The sequence below is a fragment of the Lithobates pipiens genome, unplaced genomic scaffold, assembly GCF_037356315.1.
Source record: "Lithobates pipiens isolate NorthernLeopardFrog02 unplaced genomic scaffold, aLitPip1_a1.2 Scaffold_16, whole genome shotgun sequence".
Lineage (NCBI taxonomy): Eukaryota > Metazoa > Chordata > Amphibia > Anura > Ranidae > Lithobates > Lithobates pipiens.
The window spans coordinates 358,585,991-358,608,808 of record NW_027507748.1 but is presented as its reverse complement, the minus strand read 5'-3'; positions in this window follow the sequence as shown (position 1 = coordinate 358,608,808).

The window sequence follows — 22,818 nt, the reverse complement described above, 5'->3', positions numbered from 1 at the left end:
ACAACATTTGAAAACCTGAGAGGCAGCCGCATCTCAGGAGGCCTTGGCAGGAACCAAGAGCCAGGTAGGGATACATGAGGTCTCCAGCAGGGGACATAGAAGATGGGGACCATCCGCTTTCCTTGTGGGCATACCTATAGCACCATAAGCAAGGGAAGTAAAAAAACTATTGTAAACAGTCAGAACATCAGAACCCCATGGGGATGTGAACATTTACCCATGAAAAATAGGGTAACTTAAAAAACTGTAAACCAGACCACAACACTGAATGGCCTATGGGTAAAGGATAAGGTAAGATCCAGAAAAGGTTTTCTGTGCTTATCAAGGGAGTTGCTTGGAGGATCAGGGGCATTGAGGAGTGGAAACAAGTCTCTTCAACTGACCTCTGACAGGGGTCCAAACATGGCTGGGGGGAGAAGGAATAGGACGACCTGGTGAGAGGGGAGGAAATATATGTTCTTCAGGCAAAGGAGGGAGATTCAGGATTTTTATGAAGGCTTCCCCTTCTTGAAAATCTCGGAGGCTGTATTGGATACCCTCCTTAGATATGATGAGACAAAAGGGCAAGCCCCAGCAGTATGGAACCTGGTGGTGCTGCAGGTGGGCAGTGATAGGATGGTGGTTTCTCCATTTGGACAAGGTGGTGGGAGAAAGATCACTGAAGATCTGATCACTGAAGACCGGTCTGGGGTTTCAGGCCCAGGGAATAAGGGGCTCTATCCAATCGCCAATTGACATCCACCACTGCGGGGGCCAGTGTATTAAAGAGACCCAGGAGATACAGGAGTAAAGTGTTGTCATCCACCGTTTTAGGGATACCTCGGAAGCGTAGGTTTCGGCGTCTCTCCCTGTTCTCGAAATCCTCCTGTTGTAATTGTAGTTGGGAGACTGAATGTTTGAGGGTATAGTTTTCCTTCTCCAGAGCTTGATCACCATCTCATCAAACTTGTTCTCTAAAGCGCCTGTACACTCACCTATTTGGGTGATTTCCCCCCTCAGTTCCAAAGAAATCTTTCCCACCTCCGCAGCAATGTTGCTGGTGATTTGTAGCAGAAGATTCTGCAGTTTTTTGTCTAATATGTCTGGGGTTAAAATTGCCTGTGCAGTGGGAGGTTTAGACTCAGATATCTGTTCTGTGGCCGGAGTCAGATTACTGGCCTCTTCTGTTGCCAGGATTGGATCCATTGTGGTGAAGGGGAACTCGAGGCCGAGGATTTAGGCCTAGTAATGTAATGGTCCATAGCCATTCCTGGTCATGGCCCAAACAGTGGACAATAGTAGTGCTGCTGCTGGCCGACCTTTCTCATGGGGTGCCCATGGAGTCGAGAAGGTGATCAGGCTTTCCCCCTGTGCTGTTTCAAGCTAGTGTAGCTTGACAACATCCTCATATTTTCCAAGTCCTTGGATAGCCACCACACAGATGTCTGTCGTGTGCTTCAGAAACTAAGATAGAACAATCTCTATTGTAAATCTGAGAAGTGTGAATTCCATTGTGAACAGGTTAAATTCCTGGGTTATGCCATTTCCACTGCTGTTTTTTTCTATGGACCCAGAGAAACTTTCAGCAGTCCTACAGTGGCCCCGACCCATGGGTTTACATCCTCTGCAGTGTTTTCTTGGCTTTGCCAACTATTATCAGAAGTTTATTTGTAACTTCTCATCTCTGGTCAAGCCCCTGACTGATATGATCAGAAAAAACGGTAACCCACAGATTTGGTTTCTGGAGTCCATTAAGGCCTTTGAGAGTCTCAAGGCTGCCTTTGTTTCCACTCCTGTGTTGGGAGTTGGTGTCCTTCTGTCTCAACGTCCTACCTTTGAGAGCGCTATGCATCCTTGTGGCTACTTTTCCAAGAAATTGTCACCTGCGGAGTGCAATTATGAGATTGGTGACAGAGAGCTGTTAGCGATCATTTTAGCCCTGAAAGAATGGAGGCATTTCCTAAATGCCTCTCTCCCAGAAGGGCGCGATGAGCTCTTTTCTTGTTTAGTTTCAATTACATTGTCTCATACTTACCCTGCACTAAGAATGTAAGGTCTAACGTTTTGTCACAACAATTTTCCTCAGTCTCACTTCTCCTTTGGGTGACAAAACTCTTGCTGCTCGGGTCCATGCTCCTCCTGAGAAACCTTGTGATTTCATTGTGGTTATTCAACTCCCAAGGCAACACTGTTATCCTTATAGTGGTTGACCGGTTCTCGAAAATGTATCATTGTATTCCACTTAAGAAGTTGCCCATTTTAAGAAGAACTGGCTTCCATTCTTCCTTGAGAGATCTTTTGCTTACATCGGCTACCCAAGGTGATCATTTTGGACAGGGGTAGTCAGTTTGTGTCCCGCTTCTGGTGAGCCTTTTGTGCACAGTTCGGAATTCAGCTTGCTTTCTCCTCTGGGTATCACCCGCAGTCTAATGGGGCAGCAGAACAAGCCAATCAGTCCTTGGAGCAATTCCTACATTGCTAAATTTCTGACCATCATAACAACTGGCCGGACCTCTTACCATGGGCAGAGTTTTCTCACAATAGTGCCTTTAATTCTGCTTCTCAATTGTCCCTGTTTATGGCAGACTATGGTTTCCAACCTTCCATGTTGCCTGACTCGTTTGTTCCGCAGATTATTCCTGCAGTAGAGAAGTATCTCTGTGGTCTTCATCTTACTTGTGCACAAGTCCAGGAGGCTTTGCGACATGCTAATGATAGGTACAGACTCCATGCTGACTGCAGACACCTGCTTGTGCCTTCCTATCAGGTTGGGGACAGGGTCTGACTGTCATCTCATAACCTCCGACTTTGTGTTCCCTCTCTGAAGATAAGCACCTGAACGACCACAACATACAGGGATATACAATGTAATACTGACATATATAATTACACACATAGGTTGGACTTGATGGACTTGTGTCTTTTTTCAACCTCATTTACTATGTAAATATATATATGTAAGTTTGCACTTTGGTTTATTGGGCCGTTCCGTATTCTTCGCAGAATTAACCCAGCAGCTTACGCATTAGATCTTCCTTCTAATATGCTTATCCCAAATGTATTTCATGTCTCCTTATTAAAACCTTTGGTCTGCAATCGCTTTACCGCCTCAGTGCCTCATCATCACCTTGCACAGGTTAAAAACAATGAGGAGTATGAAGTACAGTCCATTGTTGACTCCTGTTGGTTCCGTGGGTGCATACAGTACCTGGTGCATTGGAAAGGGTACGGTCCAGAGGAACGCTCTTGGTTCTCATCCTTGGACATACATGCCCCTGTCGGCCTCCGTGATTTCCATAGACATTTCTCAAGCCTCTCAAGCCTGGTGGTCCTCCGAGGGGGAGGGGTCATTGAGGAAGTGGTACTGTCAGGGCTGGGCTCAGCCCTTCCTTCTATAAGTTGGTCGCAAAGCTCCTTTCTCTCCATAGTGATGCACATGTTGATGATATCCTGCTCGTCAGTCCTGCCTACTTAAGCCATCCAGCTCAGATGATCTCCTTCGCCTTGGTCACGTCTCTAAAGATGCTCTCCTGTGTTCCTGTTAAAGACTTGCTTGGCTGACATTCCTTCTGGCTCCAGATCCTGCTTGCTGTTCTATTACGCTCATCTCTGGCTCCCTGGCATTTTGGCTTGTCTGACTATCCATTCTGGTTCCTGAACTCTGGCTATGTTTTGACTATGTTTACTCTGTTTACCTTTTTATCATTATTATTAAACAAGTGTGATTTAACTGTACTTCTGCCTCAGTCTGATTCATGGTTTCTGACAGAAAATAAGGCTAACTCACTTGAAGGCCCTCAGTCAGAAGGGTCTAGGCTTAAGCACAAGGAAGACTGTCAAATCTCCTGCACACAAATAAGCAATATGGTTGGTTCATCTGCCGGCTTAGTTTGGCTGCTTAAGTTGATGCACAGTAAAGGGTGCAGCCCCTCTAAGATGTAAGAAACCAGAGTAATCCCTTTTTATGCGGCAAGGTGATTTGCAGAGTTCTCCTTAATATGGGGAATTGATGGGAAGGGTTCAGTTTAAGATATGAAGTTGAAAACAAGAGTCACTTTAAGAGGGAAGGGGGAGAAAAGATTATCAGAAGTATTTGCCTTTAAATAATGAAGTTGAACTTTAGCAGCAAACTCCTTCCTTAAATGACTTACACTTAGATTAAACCGTTTGTTACCCCAGCATTTCATATTCCTGATATGTGTCTACTTGAATGAGAAATTATCCTATTCTCCTTGTATTGCTTCCTTAATGTGAAATCCCTGATGTTTCGTGCAAGTTCCATTGTTTTCCTACTAAAAAAACCAAGATGGTAATTTCTCTAGCTATGCTGGGAACTCAGCCTGCTCTCCTCCAATTATCAGACATGTCCTGACACCCCCCCCCCCCCCCCCGTCGCACAGCCAATCACTAGGAAGATTAGTGTGCTGCTGCTTCTCCTCCCCCTCCCATAGCTCTTATGCAGCTGAGAACATAGAGAATGTGATCACTTATAAAAAAAAAAAGGGGAAAAAAGGTATTTCTAATGTTTTTTTTTTATATCTATACAAAAATTGTTTGCCTATCATTTCTATTCTAAACTGAATGGGTTGTTTTACAAGGTAAGGGTTTACATACACTTTATTGTAGCTGCAGAGTTCTGCCTAGCAGGGAGTAGAGGGAGTAGAAGGGTTTAAAGTGGTCATAAACCCTCCAGAAACCAAAAAAAACACACACACCCAGCAAGTTAAAGGCATAACAAGCTAGTATGCATATCATACTAGCTCATTATGAATTACTTACCCGAGAACAAAGCCCCTGCAGCCATCCTCATCTCCCTCTCCCCGGCCAGCGACATCTATCCCGGAGGTTACTTCCGGGTATCGTGGCTCCAGTGCTGTGATTGGCCGGGAGCCGCCGGGAATGGCACAGTACAACTGAAGCAACAGCATGTACGTAGGCTTGCCTGTAGTTTAAAATGGTTGTAAAAGGTTTACAACCACTTTAACTCAATCAAGTAAGCAGTCAGATAACCTGCAGGCAGCATTCATGGAAGCAATTAAAGATGGCAGATGGAAGAAATAAAAGGGCTCATGTGCCACTTGCAAAGGCCGATGCTGAAGAGTGTCCTTGAACTTGAAAACTGGAATGGCAATAAATGTTTAGTAATGATAGGTGGGTCAGAAATGCTCTCACACGGTCTTTGTATAATGTTGAGAAAAGTGATGAGCTTCCAGCGATTGGGGGGGGGGGGGGGGCATTTTTCTTTTGAAGATCTGACTGTGATGAAGATAGCTCCTTCAGTCCTACAGCAGTCTCCCAAAGCTGCCTATTCACTTCAAGAAGAGACCTCAGCACAAATTACACATCCTATCAACTGCAAGTTATGTCCCTTATTCTGCTATTTCTGTTTTTCATTTTAGCTTAACTTAGGCTCGGTTCACACAGTAGGCGGCACGACTTGCAGCGCCGCGACCTGCCGCGACCTCAGCGGCGACTTGCAAAGCGACTTCTGTATAGAAGTCAATGCAAGTCGCCCGAAGTCGCCGCAAAAGTAGTACAGGAACCTTTTTTCTAAGTCCGAGTGACTTGAGTCGCTCCTATTAGAACGGTTCCGTAGTACAGAACGGGGCGCGACTTGTCAGGCGGCGAGGTCGCCTGGACAAGTCGCCCCTGTGTGAACCAAGCCTTAGTCCTGCAAAAAGCAAATGTTTACATTTAAATTTCGGACACTTCAAGAACATATAAGACAAGACAGGCACTAAAGACTACTTTTAAACTGCATTATTTCCCTGCCCTGCCTTCCTGTACAACACCTGTAGGAAAGTGAAAGTCCTATATGTGTGTGTATAAATCATGGTATACAGCTATATCTAGGAAAACAAGGCTGTTAATATTCTCAGAGTATATTTACTGTTTGACATAAATAAAAACCTTAACGTGACATTAAAATCTAGTTAAAACACAAAAGAAAAATATTCATGTATGTATTCCTCACTCAAGTACATTCTATAGCTTTCAATCTCCTCCGAATCTCCCTTTCTTTTTTTTGCTGCCATGAGTTGACCTCCTGTTAGAAGGCAACTACATTCTGTTCTATGGTCCCACTGTATGTAGGAGCCAGGGGCGGTCCATCCATTATGGGTGTACAGTGCGCCTCCCCTCTGTCACTCAACCCCCTCAAAAATGACTAATTGATGGTATCATGCATTGCATGAATCTATCCATGGCCGCCTCTGCCACCCCTTATTCAGGCGTCCAGCCCCTTTTTGGCCGCCGGCTGTCTGAATTCCAGTTGCAGGGGTGTTTTATTGAAGCACCTGATTAGAGCCATAGGCTCTAATAGGCATCAAAAAAGGTGGACTCGGAGTGCAGAGCATTGCGCTCGCAGTCCACCCAGATGTGTTAGAAAAGCAAATGAATATTTGCTTTTGTAACACTGAACTGCCTCTCTGCCAATCAAGTAGCGTGAGTCTAATAAGCATCACCTGATTGGCTGAAGGCACAGGCGCCCAATTGGATGCCTAGAAGAACGGAAGAAGAGAGGTGGGGGAAGCATGGAGGACAAAGGAGCCATCCCACAACTCGCCACTGTTACACGCTGCCTGACCCGCCACTAAGATGGGTAAGTTCCGGGCAGATGGGCACAAGTGGCGAAATTTTATGAGCACAAGTGGCTGCATTTGAGGGGCACAAGTGGCTGCATTTGATGGGCACAAGTGGCTGCATTTGATGGGCACAAGTGGCTTCATTTGATGGGCACAATGGCTGCAATTGATGGCACAGTGGCTGCATTTACATAGTTGCATAGTAGGTGAGATTGAAAAAAAACACAAGTCCATCAAGTCCAACCTATGTGTGTGATTATATGTCAGTATTACCTTGTATATCTCTGTATGTTGCGGTCGTTCAGGTGCTTATCTAATAGTTTTTTTAAACTATCGATGCCCCTCGCTGAGACCACCGCCTGTGGAAGGGAATTCCACATTCTTGCCGCTCTTACAGTAAAGAAACCTAGTAAAGTAGTTTAAGCTTAAACCTGTTTTCTTCTAATTTTAATGAGCGGCCACGAGACTTGTTAAAATCCCTTCCACACAAAAGTTTTATCCCTATTGTGGGGTCATCAGTATGGTATTAGTATATTGAAATCATATTTGATGGGCACAATGGCTGCATTTGATGGGCACAATGGCTGCATTTGATGGGCACAGTAAAGGTTGCAATTGATAGGGGTTTTTATTCAGCATTTTTTCAGTTTATTTGCACCCCCCCAAAAAAAACAAATTTGGAAAACCAGCCGCCACTGGTATGAGCATAGCCACCCTCTCTTGCTCGCTCCTGGGATGGACTATGGACTAAGAGAATCCTAGCGTGAATAGAGCACATGACTGCAACCAACATGCACTACTTGTTCCAAACAAATGGAAGTGAGGGTGAAAGGGAGATATTCCACATCTCACAAAGGGTGTTACACAGTTTTGTGAATAAAAAAAACAAAAAAAGAAACGCCCATTAAACAGTTGATATATGGATTTTTTTGTAGAGTAATGATTTTTTTTATTGTCACTTTAACCAAGGTTGAAAAAATATTAAGCAGAATGTGTTCTACAATTGCAATACACTTACTTATTCTGTCTCTTTATGTTTTTTAGTGGTGTTGTCCAGCATTTAATAATTACTTTCACTACTCAACATACAGTCAGCTGCAATATTGAATGAAATTGTTTCTGACAATAGGGTACCATTACTAAACCGTACACCTTGTGCTCTATAAACCTATTGTCATTAAACAGTTTTTTGTTGTGATAAGAAAAAGAACATGTGTAACACTGGAAGGCGATAACCTTACATTTTTCATATGCTTGTTTGTGTCCTTGGTAGTTTTCATTTTCAGCACTCCTCCTGTTGTAAAGTGTAATATCACGTTAGTCAGTCTTACATTATTTATTACATGATTTGCGTAGTGCGCCTCAGTGAATGTCTGTTTAATTACTAGAGTAACTATTCAAGAGCTCCCCTAATGTATATCATCCTTTGTATTAAAATAGATTTGAACCTGTTTGAAGAGCATATCTCCGTAGTCGCAATAACCTTGCCAGGTGACCTTGTATGTAATGATACATCTACTGTAAGTGTCTCCTGATTACATCTCCACATCTCCTGCTCTGTTTTCCAACCACTCTAGTACGCACCCTGTATCCAGCTGCTGTTTTTGGCCTTGCACACATGCCTCTTTTCATTGCTTTGCCTTCTGTTTATTGCATTCTGGTCCCAACATCTGGAATCTCTTAGCTTTGTGTCGCAGAACGTGATGCAGATTGTAGGGAAAAGAAGATGTGTATGAAGGGACAGCACATTCCAAGTGAGAGGGGGCGATGTGTTTATAGGAAGTTTCTCAATCAGTATCTACTGAATTTTTACAGATCCATGATTTCAACATCAGCAACTGATCCAAGCCCTCCTAGTGACAGTCTTCTTTCACTGGCGATTAATTAAGAGCCCATAAACTAGTTGTCCTAGGTTACTGAGTAGAGGTGGACATAACAACAGCGACTTTTTTACCAGAAAAGTATAATAATATTGAAATAACTTAGTAACAGGAATGCGCTGGTACGTCACAGATTCTTTTATAGGTTTGCAACTTGACTGCCGTTTTACCCACCCGAACAGTAAAGATTTAACTTCTGAGAAAAAGAGCAGATCTTTTTCATATAGCTGTCTAAATGTGTCTAATATAGACATTTAAATAGTAAGTTCACCCATAACTGATTTCCCATTTTTTTTTTTTTTACATAGATACATAGTTGGTAAGGCTGAAAAAAGACACCAATCCATCCAGTTCAACCTGTGGTGTGTGAGAGTGCGCATGTTTGTGCGAATAGTAAATCGTATATATCTCTGTATGTTGTGATCGTTAAGGTGCCCATCTAATAGTTTTTTGAAACAATCCATTCTCCCTGCTGATACCACTGCTTGTAGAAGAGAATTCCTCATCTTTACCGCTCTGACAGTAAAGAACCCTCTATGCAATTTATGATTAAACTGTTACTCTTCCAATTTCAGTGAATGGCCATGTGTCATTTTAAACTCTCTTTCACTAAAAAGTTTTTTCCTATGCTTGTACGATATTTGTACATCACTATCATATCCCCTCTTAACCGTTTCTTCTACAGAGAGAATAAGTTCAATGCTTGTAATCTTTCTCCATAGCTGAGTCCCTTTATTAGCTTTGTTGCTTTTCTATGAGCTCTCTCCAGTTCCAGCACATCCTTCTTGAGGACTGGTGCCCAGAACTGGATGGCATACTCAAGATGCGGCTGGACCAGAGTCTTGTAGAGTGGGAGAATTATCGTTTTTATCTCTGGAGTTAATCCCCTTTTTAACCACTTCAGCCCCGGACCATTTGGCTGGCCAAAGACAAGAGCACTTTTTGCGATTCGGCACGTTTTAACTGGCAATTGTGCGGCCGTGCAATGTGGTTCCCACACAAAATCGATGTCCTTTTTTCCCCATAAACAGAGCTTTCTTTTGGTGGTATTTGATCACCCCTGTGGTTTTTATTTTTTGAGCTATAAACAAAAAAGAGCGACAATTTTGAAAAAAGCAATATAATTAAATTTTTGCTATAATAAATATCCCCAAAAAATATATAAAAAAAACATTATTTTTTTCCTAAATTTAGGCCAAAACATATTCTTCTACATATTTTTGTAAAAAAAAAAAAAATCACAATAAGTGTTTATTGATTGGTTTGAGCAAAAGTTATAGCGTCTACAAAATAGGTGATAGTTTTATGGCATTTTTATTAATCTTTTTTTTTTTTTTTACTAGTAATGGTGGTGATCAGCGATTTGAATCATGACTACAACATTATGGCGGAAACATTGGACACTTTTGGCACTATTTTGGGACCATTCACATTTATACAGCAATTAGGGCGATTAAAAATGCATTGATTACTGTGTAAATGTGACTGGCAGTGAAGGGGTTAACAAGGAAGGGGCGCTGCAGGGGTTAAGTGTGTCCTAGGGAGTGATGTTTAACTGTGGGGGGGAGGGGCTGTGTGTGACTCGACACTGATCACTGCTCTCGATTACAGGGAGCTGTGATCGGTGTCCTGTCACTAGGCAGAATGGGGAAATGCTTCTTTACATCAGCATTTCCCCATTCTTCCTCTCCGTGAGATGATCGCGGGTATCCCTGCGGGCATTAAATCCGCGAGACCTGTGGTCAGACTCACAGAGCTTGCAGCGGGCATATACGCGTGCTGCTGGTGGTGCACGCACGCCTGCTATCCAGACCTCGCGAGATCACGTACAATAATGTGATTTTGCACAGTAAAACTGTGGTGGCTGGTCCACACGTGGTTATTGCATACCAATATTCTGTTGGCTTTGTTAGCAGCAGCTTGGCATTGCATGCCATTGCTGAGCCTGTCATCTACTAGGACCCCCAGGTCCTTTTCCATCCCAGATTCCCCCAGAGGTTCACCCCCTAGCGAGTAACTTGCATTCGTTTTGGGTTTCTTTTTGCCAGTTTGATCAGATGCTGGCTTGTACATAACGTGGAACATCTCCAAGCTTCATTTCTCCAGTCACCATCAAAGCTGGCAAAAATGTACCTTCACTTTCATCATTTATTGATGGATTAATATTTTAACATTTAAAAGAACAGACTTCTGATCGCAGCCGGATGTCAAAGCATTATTTTCAGAAACTGTTCTTTGTATCACACAGTGTGGCTGATGGTAGGAGTTACTCAGCAGCATTTCTTTTCCAGCCATGAAAAACCGATCTCTAACTGAGATTTAGTGTTTTTCCATATATTAAAAAACAAAAAGAGTACTCTGCAGAGCTTCTTTCCCTGAAGCTATCATTTTAGAACAGTAGCTTAGAAAAATGAGTCGAAAAGTCAATGCAGTGGCTCTGTTCTCTATTCACTTGATATCTTCCTTGTGACTTACTTTTTTCCAAGGGCTGTTCCTCCTTTCCTTTGTAATGATCCTTTATCATTACCAACACTTTCACAACACTAAGGAGTCTATTTATTATTGTTTTCACCAGGAATGGGCATAGCATGGCTTGAAATCCGCTCTCTGCTGACGTCACTGCCATCAGTCGAGGCAGCGCGTCATCCGACTTCCAAGCCTGGATCCGCCAACTGCCTTGAATAATGGCAGTCTCAGTGAGCCGCTGAGACACCCTCTCCCCGTCCCTCCACAGCATAGCGCTCCAATGGAGAAGCAGAGAGGAGAGACCCTGATTGATAGTCAGCAGCTTTCCTCTCTGGGATCTGTGAGAACCCAGCCATCAGTGATGTTTGGGTGCTTGGTTCTCAGTGCAGAGATGGCGGGGGGACAGCTGCAGCATCAGTCTGATGCTCCATCCACCGAGGTAAATATGAATATAAAAGAACCCCATACATCTCTTTTAAGCAATGACAGAGTTATCTCTGAAGGAAAATGTGGAATTTTAAATATTTCTCTGGTCCATAAAGAATATATAGGTGCACAAGCTGAAGTGGTTAATGGTCTTACCCTGGCTTAAAATTTTGAATATTGTATAGAAAAAAAGTTTTTGCAATGATGTATTACTACTGATGATGGGAAATAACTATAAAGAGAAAAGCCACTTCTGTTACCCAAAGGTACAAGCCTGGGACTGGCCCCATGATTCTGTCTGATAATACTTATGAATGTATTTCTTCCATTGCTGTGATTCCTATTGGGCAGGCAGTCTACAATGCCTAGTACTGACAGTGTAAATGGGCATCATGCATAGATAAAGTGTGCTGATTGTACTTTATTTATCTGGAATTTATACTCGCTATAAATGTGTTTCATTTTTTTTCTATCATAATATCTTGGAAGCCCCCAGATAACATTAACCTTCATTTGGTAACTGCTAACAAAAGGACTTTTTCTAATTTGTCACTATAAATTGGCAACACACAACAGTAGCATGGGATTGCGAGACAATGGGTCTTTGAATATGAATACTTTATTTTTTTCCAATGGTAAATTAATTTAGGGCAACCCAAGTGAAGATTTTGCCTTTTAAGCACATTGTGACACAACAGTAGACCCGTCTGGTTTAAGTGGAACAGGATGTCTCAGTTCTGCATATGTCTAATTAGACAAAAATCCGGCAATGTGGATACATTAGGGAAAGCGTGGCAGTAGAGCCAACCCAAATGGTTATAAGACGGGAGGGGAGATAAAAGTCAGGCTTCTGAAAGTTTGCTCTGCTAAGCTTTTTCTAAGGCAATAGGCAGCTTTTAATTATAATAAATCCAAAATAGAAGCAAGAGACAAAAGGAAAATGAAGAAAGTGTGGATCAAAGTTGCCCATAGAAAATGTGGAAAGCATACTAGGAGGAAAAGGTGGAGCTTCAGATGAGGATCGAGAGAAAGGGCACTTTAGGGCAACATAAGAATGTACTTAGAACATAGTTTTAGAAATGTATCTTTTACTTTTGGATACTTTTCAGACAGATGAGATGGGCCTGAATTTGCTGATATACATTTTCTCTACTTGTTCTCTTATACATTTCTCTATAAACTGTAGAGCAAATGTTCTACCATTACTTTTTGCTCTTTGATACAGCAGACAGGTAATAAAAGTTGTTGTCATATTTGAGACCTAACATATGAAAATATCAGACATTTCTGGGCACATTTAATGAGCAAAGTGTTAAATCCAAAATGTGGTTACCAATAGCAGCCAATCAGAATACAGAAAATCCTGAATGCTCTGATTGGTTGCTATGTACTTAACCTTTGCACTGTTTTGCTGTACATAAATATATACTGACTGCGCACTACAACGTTCTAGTTCCTCCTGGTGTTAACGAATGTGTTTAACCTCTTGCCGACTGCCCTATAGCAGTATATCCAAAAAATAAATAAAACATGCAGAGCTGATCAAATACCACCAAAACAAAGCTCTATTTGTTGGGGAAAATGAGCATATATTATATTTGGGTACAATGTCACATGATTGCACAAGTAATGCAAATAATGGCCTGGTTATGAAGAGGGCAAATCTTCTAGAGCTGAAGTGGGATAACTGTACTTTCAGAGAGGCCTAGCCCCCTCAGATAAATGAAATAGGTGAACAGTATGCTTATCGGAATCAGACAGATGTGGCCTGCAGCAATCTTAAGATCTATTGGCTGAAATATTTTTTTGCACTGACTGTGCCTGCAGATAATCACTTAAAGCGTTACCCAGGACCCCGCATTCACTATATCTGGCTTCCCACAATACACAGAACATGGACATTATTATTATTATAATACAGGATGTATATAGCACCAACAGTTTGTGCATCGCTTAACAAAATTAAGACAGATATTACAGTTACATAAATAGTTGGTACAAGAGGAATTAGATGGCCCTGCTCATTAGAGCTTACAATCTAAAAAGGGAAGGTCAGTTGATACAAGAGGTAAAAGCTGTGGGGGTGAGCTGATGGAAGAAGTAAAACAGTGTATTAGTTAGAAGCAAGGTAGGCTTCTTTAAACAGAAGGGTTTTCAGGGATTGTCTAAAGATGGATAGATTAGGGGACAGTTGGACAGATTGGGGATGGGAGTTCCAAAGGATGGGAGAAGCTCTGGAGAAATCCTGGAGGCAAGCATTGGAGGAGGTGACAAGGGAGCTAGAGAGCAGGAGGTCTTGGGAGGACCGAAGAGATCGGCTTGGTTGATATTTTTGGACTAGATTGGTGATGTAGCTGGGGGCAAGAGTTATGGATGGCTTTGTAAATTATTGTTAGTACTTTGAAATTTACTTGTTGGGTGAGTGGGAGCCAGTGGAGGAATTGGCAGAGCGGGTGGAGGACACTGAATGGTTGGTAAGATGGATGAGTCTTGCAGTGACATTCATTATAGACTGAAGGGGGGATAGTCTATGTAAAGGTAATCCAATGAGGAGGGAGTTGCAGTAGTTGAGGCGAGAGATAACCAGGGAGTGAATTAAAAGCTTGGTGGTGTCATTAGTTAAAAAAGTGGCGTATTCTGGAAATGTTGCAGAGGCTAAGGCGGTATGATTTGGACAGGGATTGGATGTGGGCCTGAAAGGACAGTTCACAGTCTAAGGTTACCCCTAGGACCCTGGCATGTGGGGACAGACTGATAGATGTGCCATTGATCTTGACAGAGAAGTCAGGAGAAGAGGCATGTGGGGGATGAAATATTAAGAGCTCAGTTTTAGAGAGATTCATTTTGAAGAAGTGGTTTGACATCCAGGCTGATATGTCTGTTAATAAATCAGTGATGTGTGGGGAGACTGATAGGGTGAGCTGAGGGGCAGAGGGATAGATTTGGATGTCATCAACATATAAATGGTAGTGTAAGCTATGGGAGGCTATCAGCTGACCCAGGGAGGATGTGTAGATCAAGAATAGTAGAGGTCCAAGGACAAACCCTTGGGGGACCCCAACGGTAAGAGGTGTTGGAGAAGAGGAAGTGGAGTTGTGGGTGAAATCCTGACTGAAGGGGATCAAGAAGGTTATTCTCAATGAGGTTGAGAATGAATTGTTTTGTGGTGTTCGACATGCATCTCAGCTTTAGGATGGAAGTGGAGGACTTGTGTAATGCGTGTTGAGCCTCGATTTCAATGCATTTCCCGCTCAAGCATGCGTCATCAGGAAATGGGCTCAGCGCCATTTTACTGGGGCCTAAATACTACTAGTTTTCTCCTCATTGGTCAAAACCAGGAAGATGCTCAAATAGGAAAAACAGATATGCAAATTGTATCCAATTTACAAACTGTTCTGCTTCACATCTACTAACAAATGGTGTTTGCTGTGTGATTCCTGGACGGACACATTGGAGGTCCTAAAGACATCCTATATTATATGCCTGTGGGTGGTGGCGATGGCCAAAGATATCTGGTGGTGAGTGTTTAGATTTATCACTTCGGTTAAAGCACTTTTATTGAAGCATTTGCACTTTAGAAAACCATGGTGGTTGGAGTATACACAGAAGATAAAAATCACTCATATATAATATTTTCTGAATATATGGACTTTTTGTTCTAATGAGAGTACATCAGCTGTGCATTTTGAACCATTTTATACATTGGTACACTTGCCATAGTTCACTCATTGGTATAGTTCAAATTTACTATTAGTTTGACATAAATTATATATGTTTGTTGCGATCTTTATTTTTTATTTTCTAAGGATGAGATTTTGTCGTAGAGACAATCTGTAGCAGAAAAAAAAAGAGGGGTTAAGATGGCGAAGGTTTCTATGGGTAATAGTTTGGTAGTTGGAAGGCAAGGAGGAGGAAGATAAGGAGAGAGTGAAACTAATAAGGTGGTGATCAGAGAGAGGAAAAGGAATGTTGGAGAGGTTGTGCAGAATGCATAAGTAGGAGAATTTGAGGTCAAGGCAGTTGCCAACAGATTGAGTAGAGGCGTGTGTCCATTGTTTTAGGTCAAAAGAGGAGGTTAGGCTCCACAGCTTAGAAGTAGCGGGAGTGTTAAGATTAACAGGGATGTTGAAGTCACCAAGAATGATTGTTGGAATTTCAGAGGAGAGAAAGTAGTGTAGCCAGGCAGAGAAGGCCAGGCAGAGAAGTCGTCAAGGGAACTTGATACTGATAGCCAATAGATCACAGCAGTTCTCACTGAAGTGGGAGAAATAGAAAAATACATTGAGCTTCAAATGAGGAAAGGGACAGGGAGGGGGGTGGATGAAGAACCTGAAAAGTGCTTTGAGGGGATAGAAGGATTCCAATACCACCTCCTTTCCATCCACTAGGCCTGGGAGAGTGAGTCCACAGGAGGTCACCATAGGAGAGGGCAGCAAGAGAAGGAAAGTCATATTATTGAATCCAGGTCTCAGTAATTGAAAGTAGATTCAGGGATTTGTGATAAATAGATCATGGACGGTGGTGAGTTTTTTACACACAGAGCAGGCATTCCAAAGGGTCCAGGAGAAGGGGAGGCTTGTTGTAGGCAGAAGAGGAATAGAAATGAGATTGCGTGGATTGTGGCTGCTATCAGAGGATGGGGGGTGCCGGGTATGTTGGCTGAAGGTAAATAATGGCAGACCAAGATTTGGGGAAATATCTCCAGAAGTTACGAGAAGCAGAAGGGTGAGAGAGGTGATATGGGAGTGTGACTTATGTGTGGGGGGGGGGGGGGGGGGTACATGTCCTAGTGCCCTGCAGGTTTTATTGGTATATGGATTCAGAATTAGCAGGAGCTGATGCCTGCAGTAATAAGGTGAAGACAGGAGTGATGGTGATAATATATATAAGCTGTGAGGTGGAGAAGAGGTTTGAAGAAGAGAGAGTTTAAGGAGAGGGGATGCAACTGTGAGAAGGAAAAATAGGCAGTGCATGATATAGAGATTGTCAGATTTACTGCATATACAGACTGAGTTTACTGTTGTGGGTTTATTAACACTTTAAATATCTATGATGCTGTTTAGGAGATTGCCCCATAGGAATCTATAGGGCAGGTATATGCAATTAGCCGACCTCCAGCTAATTGCATATTCCATTATGCCTCTGCCTCTGGGTGTCATGTTTGAGGCTGTCAGAGTCTTGCTATGACTCATGGGACTTGTAGTTCTGCAACAGCTGGAGGTTTACTAATTGCATATCCCTACTATAGGTACTAACTGTGCAGGTGCAACTAGCACAAAGATTATTTGAGTCAGCGGATCTGAAGATTGCTGTGAAATGTAAATATACATCTGGGGCAGGGAAAAGGGGTTCTTTTTAGCTTCAGGAGCAGGCGAAAATGATAACTGTCCTTTTTCTGCATGTTATAGCTGCTGAAGTAAGCCTATCAACTGAGGAAAACTATGGAAATGAGAGGTTTCCATTTAAGTCATCAAAGTAGGGATGAGCCGAACACCCCCCGGTTCGGTTCGCACCAGAACTTTCGAACGGACCCCAAATTCGTACGAACTTTAGAACCCCATTGAAGTCTAAGGGACTCGAACGTTCGAAATTAAAAGTGCTAATTTTAACGGCTAATATGCAAGATACTGTCCTAAAAAGGGTTTGGGGACCTGGCTCCTGCCCCAGGGGACATGGGTCAATGCCTAAAATGTTTTTAAAAATGGCCGTTTAGGCGGGAGCACTGATTTTAATGACGATTAAAGTGAAAAAAAAAGTGAAATATTCTTTTAAATATGGTCCCTGGGGGGTGTCTGTAGTATGCCTGTGAAGTGCCACGTGTTTCCCGTGTTTAGAACAGTCCCTGCACAAAATGACATTAAACGGAAATAACACCATTTAAAACTGCTTGCGGTTTTAATGTTATATCTGGTTCCTGCAATATGGTTGAAAATCATTGAGAAAAATGGCATGGGTAGCCCTCCCTGCCCATTACCAGCCCCTTTGGGTCTTGTACACGTATTAAGGGGAACCCAGTACCCATATTAAAAAAAGGAAATGCGTGTGGCCCCCAGGCCCTATATACTCAGAACAGCAGTATACAGGCGGTGCAAACAAGACAGGGACTGTGTATGTTTGTTGTGTTAAGTTGAATCTGTTTGTAATTTTCAACTGGTACATTTTTAAAGTGTAGCTCCAGTCAAAAAAACTATTTTTAAGCTTTTTGGAAAACATAGGGAAGGGTTATCACCCCTGTATAATTTGTTTTGTCGTACATCTTTTTTCATCTCACTTGCTGTTGTCTCCTTCCGTTTGCAAGTAGGAGATGTTTGTAAATTGGATGTTTGAAAGTAGGGGCCTGCCCTATATGCTCTGCAGAAGTGGCGGAACAAGGTGTTGGTTTTGCCACAACATTGTAAGCCCTGAAAGTGACTCTTGGTGGGCGCTGAAGCGCCCTGCTGTGAACGATTATATCAAGAATTGTAATTACATGCCATTGTTGAACAGTGGTAGAAAAATTTACCTTTGGTGGTTGTGGTGCTGGTGCCACAACACTATAAGTCCTCACAGTTACTCTGGGTGGGCACAGGAACGGGCCCTCCTGTGAAATATTATATCAAGAATTGTAATTACATGTCCCTGTTAAACAGGGGCAGAAAAATTGGGCCTTAGGCACTGGTACTGGTGCCACGACACTGCAACCTCTCCCATATACTCTTGTTTTATTGCAGGAATTAGCCCTGCTGCAAAGCATTGCATCAAAAATTTTAATTAAACGCCCCTGTTGAACAGGGGCAGAAAAATTGGGCCTTAGGCACTGGTGCTGGTGCCACCACACTGCAACCTCTCCCATATACTCTATTTTTTTTTGCAGGAATTAGCCCTGCTGCAAAGCATTGCATCAAAAATTGTAATTAAACGCCCCTGTTAAACAGGGGCAGAAAAATTGGGCTGATGGCATCACCCAGAGCCAGAAATGTTCTTCCAACATATCAGCGGAGGAGGAAGAGGATAGACAATCAACATAACAGGACAGTCACTCAGCATCAGCATAGGCAGTCTTGAAGAGATGTGATATTTCAAAAAAAATTATTTGGTTACATCAGCTTCAGGTGCTTGGTAGCTGTGGGTGATCCAAGACTGATTCATCTTGATGAAGGTCAGTCGATCAACTGATTCGGTGAACAGGCGCACCCTGTGATCGGTAACAAAGCCACCAGCAGCACTGAAGGTGCGTTCCGAAAGAACGCTGGATGCAGGACAGGCCAGTAGCTCAATTGCATACTGTGCAAGCTCTGGCCAGTGTTCCATCCTCAAGACCCAGTAAGCCAGAGGATTTTTGGTGGGAAAGGTGTCCAAGTCTGACCTTGCCCCTAGGTATTCCTGCACCATGTAAATCAGACGCTGGCGATGGTTGCTGGAACCGATCATACCTTGGGGCTGTGGACTAAAAAATTGTCTGAAAGCATCAGTCAGACGGCCACCTTCTCCACCGCTCCTTCTGACCGATGCCTCAGCAACACGTTGTCCAGGACCAGGAGTTTGTAACCTCCCAGTCTCTGGGAACGCGTTGCACAGACCTTTCTGCAAGGCCTCCCGGAGATGTCTCATCCTCTGCTCCCTCTGCGATGGCAAGATAAGGTCGGCAACCTTACCCTTGTACTGTGGATCAAGGAGAGTGGCCAGCCAGTAATGGTCCCTCTCCTTGATCCGAAGAATACGAGGATCCTTCCGCAGGCTTTGCAGGATCAGGGAGGCCATGCAGCGTAGGTTAGCTGAGGCATTCGGTTCGGAGTCCTCTGGGTCACTAAGGACAACATCCACTAACTCCTGCAGATGCCTTTAGTATAGAACACCAGAGATAAAGGGGTATACTGTAATGGAGTCACACAACACCCACTAAGCCCTGCAGATGCCTTTATTATAGAACACCAGAGATAAAGGGGTATACTGTAATGGAGTCACACAACACCCACTAAGCCCTGCAGATGGCTCTATTAGAGAACAGCAATAAAGGGTAGATACAGGTGTATATTGTGCTGGAGGCACAAAACACCCACTAACTCCTGCAGATGCCTTTTTTATAGAACACCAGAGATAAAGGGGTATATACAGATGTATACTGTGCTGTGCTGGAGGCACACACAACTTCCAATAACTCCTGCAGATGGCAAGTGGGCTCAAATAGAGAAGAGCTATGTAGGTGGATATAGCGGTGTGCACAGGGTACAGAGCATGCAGACAGCACGCACAAGCTCCTAACACTACTGACTGCAAGCTCTATTATAAAAGATAGATCACTAGCTATATAGGTGAGGTGAATATAGCGGTGTATACTGCGGTCAGAGCACACAGACAACAACCACTACAGAAGAGCAAGATCGAAAATCGGCCGATAACGATCGGTGTATATTGTGTTGAAGGTACACAGAACACCCACTAACTGCTTCAGACGCCAACACACTACACAAGGCCGCCTTATATAGTATGGGGTGTGTACTATACAGCCTGAGCTATGATTGGCCACAGGCATCCTGCCTGTGGCCAATCGTGGCTCTCCTCCTCACTGCTGGCGCTGTGATTGGCCAAGCATGCGGGGTCACAGTGCATGCTTGGCCAATCATGAGCCAGCAATGCACTGCGATGGCGCGAACGGCCCATAACGTTCGGAATTCGCCGAACGGGCAAACAGTCGATGTTCGAGTCGAACGTATGTTCGACTCGAACACGAAGCTCATCCCTACATCAAAGTTATAAGAAGCCAGCAAGTGATTTATCATTCCAAAATCTTCTGATGACTGAAATATTAATTTTAAGTGCTCTGACCTTCTAATGCTGCTTGAGCACTGGTAAGGGAACAATGATCTTATGAGACTTTAATAGGTATTCATGACAGATTTATACTGGTGTAAAGCAAACATATTCTGCTTCTGAGACCCGAGTGCTATTCCAACATGTTCATTTCATGCACAATTAGAATTTACATGTCATATTTCACAACATTAGCAGATATTATACTGCAGCTCTAGCTTTGCTCTTACGGGGGGATTGACTTCTTTGAGGAAGATCTGTTATAACCACATTGCTCCCAACTATAGTTGCATGTGCCACTGTGTCTTATCAAAATTTAGTTGTAGGTGACCTAAATGTTTTCTTAAACAAAAATCCTGGTTTCAGCTCTAACTTACCATTGTGCATACATTATTGACTTTTCAGTAATGTTTTCTTGGATGAATTAGAGTGTTACTAAACCCACAACAGTAAAATCAGTCTGTACATGCAGCATAGCATGCTAGTTATGCTCACTGTGGTACTTAAGGGGTTAATCCTCTGCATTGTGTAAAAAGGCTGTTTTATCCTGTATGCACAGATCCTCCCCTCCTGCAATGTCTATCTGGAGAAGACCAGCTAACACAGGCAGGGTAGCTGACCTGCACATGCTAAGTTGTGTCTTCTATGCTGGAGAGAACATTTACTTGTTCTCAGAGCTAGCCAGGTCACATGATATTGACATCAGACATGTGGGCGTGTATACAGGCTGTAGTGAAAATCTCATCCTACCTGAACTCTCAGCACTAGAGAAACTGTGCACTTTATTATGTAACCTTGGTATACAGATCATGCAAAAAGTATACAGTGGCAGTATTTTAATGTAAAAAGAAGATTTATAAGGTGTGTGGTCCCTCACACAGAAAGCCATGGCTGCATTTTATGTGCCCACCAGTGTCAGCCGCCAGTGCCCACTGTGCCACCTACCAGTGCCATATATCAGTACCCACCAGGGCCACCTATCAGTGCCCACAGTGACACCCACCAATGCCCACCAGGGCTGTCAATCAATGCCCACCAGTGTCTCATAATCAGTGCCCTAGATCAGTGCTGCCCATCAGTGTCACCTACCAGTGCCGCCCATTGGTGCCACCCATCAGTAATCATCAGTGCCCATCAGTGCCACGTATCAGTGCCGCTTATCAGTGCCCTTCAGTGCCACCCATCAATGCCCATCAGTGCCACCCATCAGTGCCACCTCTCAGTGCCGCTTATCAGTGCCACCTATCAGTGCCCTTCAGTGCCACCCATCAATGCCCATAAGTGCCATCCATCAGTGCCACCCATCAGTGCCACCTCTCAGTGCCGACTCATCAGTGCTTATCAGTGCTACCTATTAGTGCCGCTTATCAGTGCCCATCAGTGCTGCCTATCAGTGCAGCCTATTAGTGCCCAACAGTGCAGCCTCTCAATGCCCATCAGTGCAGCCTCATCAGCACACATCAGTGAAGGAGAAAAATTACCTGTTTTCAAAATTTTATAACAAACTATGAAACTGTTTTGTTTTTTTGTTTTAAAAAATTTCAGTCCTTTTTTGTTTTATTTAGCAAACAACCCAGCAGCAATTAAATACCACCAAAAGAAAACTCTATCTGTGTGAAAAAAAAAAGAGCTGAAAGCTGAAAATTGGTCTGGGCAGGAAGGGGGCAGGGGCGGACTGACAACTCATGGGGCCCCCGGGCAATAGGAGATTATGGGGCCCCCAGGCAATCGGAGATTATGGGGCCACACAGTAGACACAAACACACACAGTATGCAATCACACAGTATACACAGACATGTTTCTATTGGCTGAGAAGGTACTGGAGAGGTGGGGCAGCTATAATCTCAGGATTTTTAGACCAAAAGGATGTCGGTAAGGGATACTTCAGAGACAGATGTAAAAAAAAAACACAAATTTTGACATACTGTCCCTGGTTTACTGAGGCTGACAATCCTGATGGGGCCCCCTAGTGGCATGGGGCCCTCGGGCAGTGCCCGAGTGGTCCAATAGTCAGTCCGCCTCTGGAAGGGGGTTTAAGTGCCCAGTAAGCAAGTGGTTAATAACACTAACTATTCTTTCACTGCTTCCCTTTCCCACAAGGCAGCTGAGTAAGAAGGAGCTTTCAAGTAGCTTGTAATCCAAAATACAGCTATTTTGGGATTAATGTTGCGTGGATGGAAGATTTAGCAGCAGTATACAGGAAAGCATTATTCCCACCAGGAAATCCTGTTATTTATTTTCAGAATGACACTTTTGAAAAACCAAGCTCTGTGTGTGGAATTCAGTGCTAATGTGTGCTCATGATTTAGGTGGAAAAGAAGAAAGATGGTGTATCTAAAGCATACTGTTTAAGGAGTTACTTAGGCATCCAGCTACACCTGTTTTGAAACATGACTCTTTGAAATTGCTAGGTGTACGTTTCAGATACACTTACATTTATATGTTGTTACCAGGCTTGGTTCAGTTCAATTACTTGAGAAAAGTGCAGACAAATCAAAGAAAACTGTATACCTTCATATTTTATGAGCTTAGAAAGAAGGATACATTTCTCCAGCCATGTCCCCAGTCTGGTGGATCATTAAGGATTAATTTAATACACAGAAAATGATTGTTTAACCACTTTCAGACCGGACCATTTTGCTGGTCAATGACCAGAGGTCTTTTTACAATTTGGCACTGCGCTGCTTTAACT